Here is an 11,494-nt window from a genome sequence, read left to right as displayed (position 1 = left end):
TAACCCCTTCCTAAAGCCCTTACTGATGTATTTAACTGTGTTTCTATAACCCACTGAACTGTGTCCCACAAGGATCAGGAGTATTAACACAGTCAGTTACTGAAAACAATCGGTGACAAACAGCAGAGAATGAAGCAGTAAATTCTGAAACTCCAAACATTGCTTCACAAAAGAAAATCTACGCACACCCTTTCTGTGTACACGTGCTCAGACCAGTTAAAAGTTCTGAGCACCTAAGTTCGCATCTACAGACCAGATACAGTCGCTTTTTTCAGTTTAGGGGATTACTTCTTTAGATCCTGTAGGGCGTTCAGAGGGGACAGACTCCTTAAACTGGCAGGGCCAACCAGGCATGGAATGAAATTGTGCCCTCATGTTTAAACAGCTGAAACTTTGCCAGCCTCACCTGAAAAGGGCAGCAGCCTTCACAGGTAGTGGGCACAGCTTTACCAGGCTGCTGGCAGAACCATTTAGAACAGGTTCTAAACTCATTTAGTCTCCTCTGCTGACTCTGTAAGTGGTAAGACATTTCTCTTCCACATCAATCTAAGTCTGAGTTCTGAAAAAAGCAATTCATGTCCAGTGGAAAAATTGTATTTTATTTTCAAGCAGGACGAGATGGAAAAAGACAGTGGGTCAGAGTATTCAACGCCCTGTTCCATAAAGCATCTTCGGATTCAGGTATGAAAGGTATAAATGTTGCTTTAGACCTGGAATATGGCTCCCTCTGAATCTGGCCTTGTGCAGGCCCAACAACCTAATCTCTGTAGGTGACTGAATTAGCCAGGAGTCTTTTAATACAAGAATTGCAGGAGAATTACATGAGTATAAAGTCAGGAAATAGTGTAGCTGCCGCTACTATACATTAAAAAAAAAAAAAAAAAAAAAAAAAAAAAACCACTGGTAAAGCTTTCTGTTTGCTTGCATTCTGTTGTTAGATGATGGTTCTTTAACATTAACAGTGTTTAGTGGATTTAAAAATCAGTCAGATTAGGCATCAAGTGGAAAATGTTGGGGAAAGGGAATTAAAACTTGTTCTTAAGCATCCATCTATAGAACAGAGCTAAATATATGTGAGACTCTTGTAAGACAGCTTAAAAATACAAGCTAGTAGCCTTCCCACGGCACTCCACGGAAATAAACTTAATTGCCCCACTTGAATTTTTCCTTCTGACATTTTCTGCACCATCTAGTATACCAGAAGAGAGATTTCCTCCACCCCAGAGGGGGCTGTATTTCAGGGAAGAGGAGGGCGTTATAACAAAAACCTAAATAAACATTTAAATAATTATACTCCGCAACAAGGGAAATTTTGAAAACATCCAGACTAAATCAGATCAGGACATCATCTAGTCCAGGATCCTGTCTCCAGCTGCAGACCGAACCAGATACTTCTGAAGAAATACCAAGGGACTGGAGCTATTATTATTAAATAATTTGACCATGAAAAAACCCTGCTGTTAACTCCAGCAGGTCTTCACACCATCCAAAACAGATCCACATCACTGCTAGTTCGCTTCTAGTGAAAAGTTTTAAAATAATCTTCAGATAAGAACCCCACAAAATTTCACTGCAAACTTCAACTCTGTCATTTGTATCACGTGGGGAATTTTGTGGACAGATACATACAGTCACTCACAGTCCGAGCTCCCAGACACCACCTAAGCGATGACAACAGCCTGTACGTTCACAGGTCCAGCCGAACTGTAACCCTCACACAAAAGCACAGGCTGGTCTTTGCAAGTCTCAGGTACTTGCATTAGTCCAATTCCATAACCACCTGCGTGCAGCAAAGGCTCCCACTGTGCCGTGCCCCTAAACTGAAAACCTGCTGCCAGATTCTCAGCATCATAACAAAGGCAATCCTGATAGACAGCAGCTGAGGTGCTGCCCTGTTGCTGCCCAGAAGTCTGGCAGAAGAAGGAGCCTCTCCTGTTGTCTCTGTCAGGCCAGGGAGCCAGAGGAGAAGCTCCAATCTGACAGCCTTTTGTTCAGCTGCGTCACCAGAGCAGAGTCTGGAAAATGTTTGGCTGGGAGGCAAGAAGCCGTTCCCATTGCACAGACAGCAAATACAGCACCCTCTCCTTCCCTTGGTTTCTCGCAACCACAGCCAGAACCTTCCAGGCTGCAATTCCAGGTTGCTTTGCCACCTTTCTGCCTCCTAGCTTTGGCGCTGCAGAGGTTACTGGCTGTTTCTTGCATGACTTCTGGGATGGATGCGGATTGCTGTGGTTGCTGCTCTCATGAACTGGCTATTTCCTGACTGAAAGAAGCCAAGTTTGAGTCTAAACACTGAAGCCTCCTGAAGAAAACCATCCACTGGAAGGAAAGAACAACAGCTTTTCAGGGGTTCACGTCGAGAGGAGGAAAGGGACACAGAGGCTATTTCACAGATCTTTGCCTTTTCCTCGCTCTAATTCTGCACAGTCTCTACTCAGCCCTGCCTTCCTGGAGCTTTGCTAGTCCAAAGAGATCCTCCTGGAAAAGCAGCTGTGTTAACACTTTGCCCAGTTAGGAGTGAATTGTTAACTAGATCCTCCACGGAGGCTGCCCTGAGCAGTGTTCCCTAGCCTCCTTCCTCACTCCCAGAGGTATTTTGGGTATTGGTTCTCAAAACAAGAAGCAACCCCTTAGCTGCCCACTGCAGCATATACAGCTGTCTACCCTGACCACAAATCCTGTCCAAAGAAAGCAACTTCATCCAGGCAAAGGAAAGGAACCTTCCAGCACCAACACAAGTGGGTTTGCTTCCCAGAGCTCTGCACCTGCCATGCTCATCGCCGATCAGGCTAACAGGGCTCCCGTGCTTCCACTTACCCCTATTTCAGATACGAAATCTATAGTGATATGAAATAGGTATTTCATATCTCTTTCAGATGTGAAATGCTGGTGACTCAGATAGAAAAAAGGCCTGCCCAAAGACAGTGCAGGGGTCACAAGATTAATTAGCTTGTGGGAAACAATAATGGGCAAACCATGTCTGCCAGGAAGTTTCCTCTTCCTGATCTCTTCCATTTTCATGGGTTTTTTTTCCATGGCTGTGAGCTGCACTGAAAGACATCCCAATAGGTCTGAATTGAAGACCACCAGTCTAGAAAAACTGAGCAAGTATCAGAGCAGGAACAGGTCTGATGCCAAGAGCTACCCTCCATCCTTTTATTGCAGTTCTAAAAACCATTAACCCTGGGAAGCAGGAGTGGAAGTGGCCACTTCCACCCCGTTTTCACAGCTATAAATATATGTAATGTATTAAAAAGGAATGCCAGAATTAATGCTCTGTTGACACAAAGACACAAATTACAGTACAAGGCTTTGTACACAGGATTTTCTAACACTCCATGCTTATTACCAGCAACTTCTTTAGATCTTCTTTAAATACAGGACCCATAGCACTCTGCCATGATCAAAGGAAGGGAGAAAATATCTACTATGAGCAGAAGCAAGGATAACTCCTGGAACTGAAAAGTAGTAGGGAATGCTACAGCTTGGGAGAATAAAAGGTGCTAATTGACAGGTACAGTGACAAAGGCAGCAAGGATCCTGCAAAGCCAAGAACATAAGCAGAAACAGAGCTTTGCATAGAAACAGCAAAAGAGAGAAAGGCATAGGTACTGAAGTTCAGGGTTAATGTACAATGACATCATTTACCTTCTAGTGGGAATTGCTCAACTAACCCCTGTCATGCCAGTAGTGTGATCAACCTGTAACACTCAGAGGGATAAATACGCACCCATATTCACTGCCCCTAAGAGCTGGTGTAGCTAGGGGAAGCCTTCAGAGCTGCCCGCTGATGGAAAAGAGCAAAGTAACACAGAACCATGTGAATTACCAGAGGGTATGCACTTCCCGGGAGGCTTAGTTTGGTTGCAAAGCTTTTCTCATTAAACTAAACCTTTCAGCTGCAATGCAGCCCATAAGCAAGCCTGGAATAATCCAACTTACAGCGAGAGCTGTGAACTAAAAGGACAAAACTGAGACCCAACCACAATAACAGGGCTGTCAAGTGAAGCCTGTCATTATTCCAGTGAGGTAACAAGCCGTGTACCTCTTACAGACCCAGCATTACAATGTTTGTTCTCTAGCCATAAATGCTAAAGCCCCTCATTTGCCTTCTCTGAAAAGCATATTCAGAATGACAAGTTGAAGGTCTGCCCAGATGCTTTTCTGCTTTTTTTTTACTTCATTGGAGTCCACCGTGACCACCAGCCTGTGATGCAGTCACCAAACCAGCAGCTGAGGCAAATACACATGCCTCGTGTGTAAGAATGGCAGAGCTCCCTTTATACTAGGTATGTATAAAGTAATATCATGGCAACAGTTAATAATACCTCTGGGACAACCTGTTTCCAGCCAAGAGAAAGGTGAAGTCCACAAAACCACCCCATAGTGGTAGACACTGCAATGGTCTAAGCTATGCTATGCCCAAGAACTCCCGAAGCAAAACAAGAGGGTTGCCCAGGAACAGTTAAGTGTTATTTAGGGGCTGTCCTTTGCAGCCAACTCCTGAACTTCTTCCTCCAGCTGGAAAGCTCTACTTCCTTATGTGCCAAAGGCATTGGTGCATAAATTAATTAATGAGAATGTACAGGTATGCAAGATATTCCATTAGATGGAATCTTCACAGGTTTTTGATCTTCTGCTTAATGCCCTGAGCTTTGTAGCTTGCCTAGCAGAGACTTAGATATGCACAAGTGAGGAGTTAAACTGTAGCATCCGAGCAGACTTCTCTCTTCCTGAATCGATGAATACGTGAGCATGTATGTGGTTATATGTTCTTCCAGCACTGCTGTCCTCGTAACAGGTCAGAGAGCTCTGCCTGCATCTTATGCCGTAAGGCATCTCTACAGCTCAGCGGTTCCTGTCATCTAGTATCTTTGGATGGCACAATATTTAAACACCCCCTTTTGTTGGAAAGCAGTCAGCCTCAGATTCCTGGGATTCATCTCAAAACCATTAATAGAAACCAGTTACAAAAACAGAGAAATTGCCCAGGAAACCAACACAGATTTTTTTTTTCTCCCCCAGACTGAAGCCTGAAGGTTATTTTTCCAAGATAAAAATGCATTTTGGCATTTTTTTGACAACATGAAATCCAGAAAAGCTAGGTCCAGTGTGGGGAGAAAATCCAAATGGATTTGTGTGCCCCCAAAAAATCATCAGAGGCAGATATTTAGCAGGCATAAATCAGCAAGCTTTATGACCATGGGCCTATGTCAGTTTATACTTGCTATGAATCCTCCTCATAAAACCTTGTGTTCTACAAATACCCATCAGATCATTAATCCTACCACTAGAGAGCTTTAGGTAGTGGTGAAATTTGGTTACTCTATTTGTTAAAAGAAAAGAGAATGCAGAATCTCCTTCTCATCACCTTGTCTTTTCTGTAGATCCCACACAGCTGTGCTTCACCAGATGTTTCTTCTGGTCCTGAATAGATTTGCCTATTCATACAATGTCTCATGCCATTCACAACCTGTGAAAATCACCATCAAAACCCTGTAAATCGTAAACATTTTTGATTTAAAACCCCAGTTCTTACGAATCAGCATCAAATTCCACATTGTTCCAAATAAGCACCTGAATCAGATGCAGTTAGGCTAAGTGATAAGTTGGTTAAATCCCAATAGATCAATAAATGTACTCACTGAGGTGGTGGTTTTGTTGTTTGGTTGGTGTTTTAATGGTGTTTATTTTAAGCACAACCTCCTCCATCCCAGCAGGCAATGACTTTGTGTAGGGTACCAGATGATGAGAACATTTGAGTACTAGCCTCTGTCTCCGCGATGACTTTCTTTTGAACTAATTTTTAGTTCATAATTCTTAGTCAGCTTTTAGATCTACAGTCCCCTGCACTATAGAGGTGCCTCCTTACAGCTAAAGTACTTCCACGAGGTGACAATAATAATGGGCTGTGAGCGTCTATCTAGGCTAGCCACAGAAACAGAATTCCCCACGTGTAGGCAGCTTTTTCTCAGCTATCAAGTATCAAAATATTTCATGATCCCTTTGTGACAGAGAAGGTACAAACAGAATCAAAGTCCTCACCCCAAGAAAACACTGAGCAATGAGAAACGGGAAAACAACAAGCAGCAAAGCAAATCAGGAAGGGAGATAAAGGCACCAAGCGCCACCTCACTGGCATCCACAAAGAAGGTGTAAATTATAGTTTTCTCTTAATATCTTTGGCATAAACCAAAGCCTGTAAAAAGGGAAACCTGGAAAATCAGTTCTCTGTAAAAACTGATTTGGTTTAGTTGGAAAAGAAAAAAAAAGAGAGAGATTTACGTAGTTTGCCATGATTGTTTCAAATAAACGTCTTTAAAAACAGACAACCTAAAAACACATTCTATGGTTTTTTTTCTGGTCCCTCATTCATGTTTGCAAAGGTTTTTTCAGTGGTGGTATCACACATCTTTGCTCAACAGGGGCAGGCTCTACACACAGCACAGGCAGCTTCTGGCAGGGCAAGTTTGTAGTCTAAACAGCCAGGAGCATGCAACACAAAAGGAAATGACTCACCCAAATTCACACAGCATGCTGATCAGTGGCAGAATACAACCCAGCCCAGCCGCAGAGCAGCCCAGCAGGACCTTACTCTGCAGACCATGCTGCCTCTGTCCCCTCAGGGAGCCTACAAAGCCCTGGCACTATGAGAAGCCCCGCTCTGCACATAAGCCTGGCATGGATGCAGACTGACGGGTAGAGTTAGGCAAAGTCTCTTTCCTGTCTTTCAGCTCTGGAAAACTTCAATGATACGTGGAACTCGGATATAATTTGGACAGAACCCTGATTTTTAACTTTACAACAGCCTGGTGCATCCCTCTCACCTCTTAGCTCTTGCCAGTATTCCAATTCTCCAGTGCATACAAGAATTATTACTACTTGTTGCTTCTTTTCAAGAGACCGCAGTGAAATTACATTGTTTAAATTTTATTTTGTTTAAAATGTTAAGTACTTATCTCCTAGTCTATTCTGGGAGCCAGTAGTGTCTTCACCACACAAAATTAAAAAAAAAAGAGGCAGCAAGCAGGTATGAGCTGAAAATCACTACATGAACCATGAAGCTCGTGAGAGGATGGAAAAATATGCAAATCTGAATTGAAGTTACTGTCAATCATAACTTCAGGAGTTGGTTCTACTCATGTATATGCATCTGTTAATCTTCCTTTAAGGCTCACAGTAGCAGCCAGCACCTGTGAGTTGCTAGAAGCAGGGGGATTTTTTGGGGGGCTCCTGACAAGCTACCACTTGCAACTGAGTGCCCTCAAAGCTTCTAGATCTATACAGACAAATGATCCCCCCAGATTAACTTCTGAATATCAAGTGCCTGAGACAGAAGGGTATCCAACCTATGACACAGGACTGACTCACTCCCTGGGGAGCTGCGGTTCTATAGCATCTTGGCTTTTTCAAATCCACAGTGAAACCGCCTGGCTCCCCTCTAGGGCAGAGATACCTCGGACTGGTCCAATTTGGCAGATGGTAGGCAGCACCGAGATTCAGGAGGAAATGACTGAGGGACCAAATCACCACTTTGAACATTTACTCAGCCAGTGTGCTTGTCTTAAGAAATGCAAGAGAAGGCAGCAGCTCAGAACTGTGACATTCCACCTGGCTGTTACCCACTTTCCAAATTCCAGACCTGGGTCGCATCTCTCAGTTCAGCAACACTCCTCTGTAAGGAAGAGGCTTGCACTTCACAAACCTTTTCATTCCAGATCTCAAGGTAGTTTACACGGAAGTTGTTATAATCCCACAGAAGGAAAGTAGGTTCTGAGGGACAGAGGGGAGAAGCAGGTGGACCAAGACCACTGAAGAACAGTATCCAGAAGTCCTGCATCACTGTCCAGTGCTCCTACTCACTCGCATGCCCTTGGGCAAGCCAAGCGAGCTGACCACACACACCACAGTCCTGGCTGACTGCGAACACAGCACAACCACAATCTCACTCCTTCCATTCTCACCACAGGCAGAAGGACACACGGGCAGAGTCTCTGCTTGTACTGCCAAAGCTTTACGATGGGACACTCATCAGCACAAGGCTGGCAGCATTACAGAATTTACAGTGCTTTCAGGCCCTTATTGCGAGATGCATCACCAAGAAGCCCCGTGCTTCTGCTCTCCTTGATCAGAGACAAGAACATCCAGGTCTGAACCAAAAAGCACTCTGCAGGAGGAAGGAGGAGGAAGATTCACATATACTTAAACAGGCTTCGACACCGTAGTTGTTCCTGCCTAACTCCCTGTTTCTCTTTGTGTTTCTCACAAGTAACCTGCTAAGCTTCCATGCCAGAACAAAATTAAAAGCAGTAATCAATCACCCACTAACAGCACTGATTCAGCGCTAGTGGAGGACTAAACAGAGAGCCTTTTCCAGAGCCGTTCTCCAGCAATCTCACACGCAGGCAGCAGTCGGGCAGGTTTCTCTAACACGGGAAAAGCTTAAGCCACAAGCACACAGCATTGTTTATTTCTGTGAAGAACCAGAAAGTTCTGAGAGTACTCAGGGAGAAGACACATTTAGCTGAGAGATGACATGTTGTGTCCCCTCTCTGACCATCAGCATGGTGCCTCAAACCACATCTTTTGGTCTCTCTGTGCATGGGAACAGTGTCCTGGTACTATGAGCTTTTGAAGGGAAACTCCATTCTCACACTAATTGCAACCCATCTGTTGCACCCGCCTAAAATAATTAAGCAGCGGGATTCCAGGCACAGCATCTTATTTTGAGATCACAAATGACTGGGAAGAGTGGAAAAATTAATAGGTTAGCTCTGAAAAGGGTGCTCAAAGGTTGCCTTACTGAGACTTTTATTATTTACCTCAGGTTTGCAGGCCATTTCATTTAAAATAAAAATACTTCTGCTGAAAGGAGGTTGCTTTCCATAACGCAGTATAATCCTGCTGCCAAATTTAGACACACAAACATGAAGCCTGGCCAACTTTTAAGGGCTGTCTATGTGAATTGTGTATTTGCTCTAGATCGATCCAAGAGGACTTTGGCAACCATAACTTTAGCTGAAGAAAACAGGGTGCTGCTTGCTTTGCCTCCTTTAGAAATCAAGTGTTCTATTTCTGCACACAAACCTACCCGCCTGAACCAGCATTGCTCCTTCTATCCAGAGATCTGAGTATTTTACTACAGTACTACATCTAACTTTCTACCTTTTTGAGAAGAAAAGGATTTCTACCCCCTTTAGGAATGAGAGGAAAATGAGAAACAAGATTTTTTAGTATCCTGCCAGACATCACAGAGGAAAACATGTCAGAGCTCAGAAGCTCCTGGCTCCTCAGTTCTTATTAACTCTTAAACAATACAATAAACCCAGTCAGACTAGTGGTATAACATGGAACCTTTCAGTGTTCTCTAATCTCTCGGGATTTCTTACTCTAATAAACATAATTACTATTCCTTTTTTAAATGAAATCAGCCAATAGCTCTGAGGTCCTTTTTAATTGCTTATTAAAGACAAACATCAACAGAGAGTAGCCAGCCATCAATGAAGAAATTAACAGTATTCTGAAGTTAGTGCATCCTCTGAAAAGTACGATTTATGAAAAATGGTTGAAAAGCATGCAACTGCCTAATTTTTCTTGGAAAAAAACTGCCTGCTCTCCAAGTGCCCTTGAGGAGTTAGGGAAAAGTGAAATACCCCAGCATGATGATTCTAGCAAAATTACCTTCAACAGACAGGTCCAGATGGAATGATTTAGCTGGAGAAAATACGGAACCTGTAAATGTATAGAAACTTGGCTCTTTACAGTCACAGATAATGAGGTGCTCCTGACAGAACCACAGCAGAGAAGGCTGCTCCTTTGGTACTTCATGGTTCCATAAAATAACATGGTAAGAGTAAGGGAGTAGAGGGGGAAGTGTCCCAGTTACCATGCAGAACAGTAAGCAAAAGCATCACACTAAGGCAGTATTAGCTGTTATCACTGTCTAGTGAAACTGAAGGAACAATCCCACAGTGCCTTTACCCAAAACGCCAAAGAACACTTCAAAATTATCATGTTCACCCACAATAAAAGTGTAGCCATTCTGGAGCAGAACATGCCAAGTGCTTCATAAACAAAATCCACTACGTAATGGTTTAGGACAGTGGGAAGAAGGGATGTGCACTTGGAGACCCTGCCCCACACATCCCTTCTAACCTAAGATGCTAATATGAAATCAGCAATTACTCCCAAAGACTCAAGCACCTAATTCTACCCTTTAGTAGAAGCCACAGCTTCCATCATTGCATGAGTACCCTTCTTATTTACAACAGAGCTGATACTTGCAGGGGAAAACTGCACTTGTTTTAAGAACATTGCTGAAGGCCTCTCAAATACCAAAGGCAAAAAGGAAAAAGCTTCTCACATCAAACATGCCACATCGCTTCAGTGCAGCTTAAAGGGCCAAGACACACCAACCGTGAGCTGTATTAAGGGAAAGAAACCATCACTCAGTAGGATGCAGCCAAAATTATGAGCACGTCTAAGCTGATTTTGATCTACTCCAGGCTGGAATACACAGCAAACAAACTGGCTTTCCCCTTGCTGGCTTTAGGCTTTTTGCAACAGTCCTTTAGAATGGAAGAGGACAACTTTCCCCTGGCTCAACAGAGCAGACCTCCTTCCTCTCTCCAAGCATATACCTGAAACCTGAGTGCTAACACCGAGTCAATTCCCAGGCAGGCACATGACAGAAACTATTGCCTGGAGGTGATCCGTACCAGTGCCCAGTTTATAACATACATGCTTTGTACTGCTCCCTCCCAGTCCAGCTTCTCACAGCTGTGCAGAACAGCACAAGCTCTTAGAGCTCTCCAGAGCCGTGGAACCTGTCATCCCCCTCAACAGCCTCTGCATGCTCCAGTAACAGAAACCATCTCAAGAGGGGGGAAGAAAAACAAAATAAAAAAACCCCACAACCCAAAACAACCGTGAAGCTCATTTAGAGTCCCCACACCGAGCTGGGGAGCAGCCCCATGACACCAAATGTGGTAATGCATTTCATTTCATTGATAATGCAATAATCAATACAATGGGAAATGTTTAAGTTACTTTAACCTAGCAGCCCTACACCAGAAGCAGCTGTCCCTACACTGAAAGCTACATAAATGTATTTTTATTGCTCTCTCTTCCACTCCCCAGCTCCTTTTCATAATTAGAAATCACTCAAGGGGAAAGTGTTGCACCCAAGGCACGGATATCAAGATTGTTATTTTCCACTCGCTTTCTTTTCACAGTCCCAGGTTTTTGCATAAATTACTTGCGAGAGAAAGCCTTTCCTGTCTTTCCAAGGGCTACAACTCTCTTCCCTTCCACAAGGGATGGATGATGTTATCAGAAAGTAGGACACATTTAACTCTGTCCTACCTTCTGGTGGGCCTACAGCAGGAGTTCTCACAGCTGGCAGGATACCAGCAATAATACAGGCCATTCTCCCATATCACAAAGACACTAAAATTAGGCACCGAGATTTCTCTGGCAGATGCCCATTCAGACC

The sequence above is a fragment of the Falco peregrinus genome, chromosome 3 (genome assembly GCF_023634155.1).
Source record: "Falco peregrinus isolate bFalPer1 chromosome 3, bFalPer1.pri, whole genome shotgun sequence".
In the NCBI taxonomy this organism is placed as follows: domain Eukaryota; kingdom Metazoa; phylum Chordata; class Aves; order Falconiformes; family Falconidae; genus Falco; species Falco peregrinus.
This window is presented reverse-complemented; position numbering follows the sequence as displayed.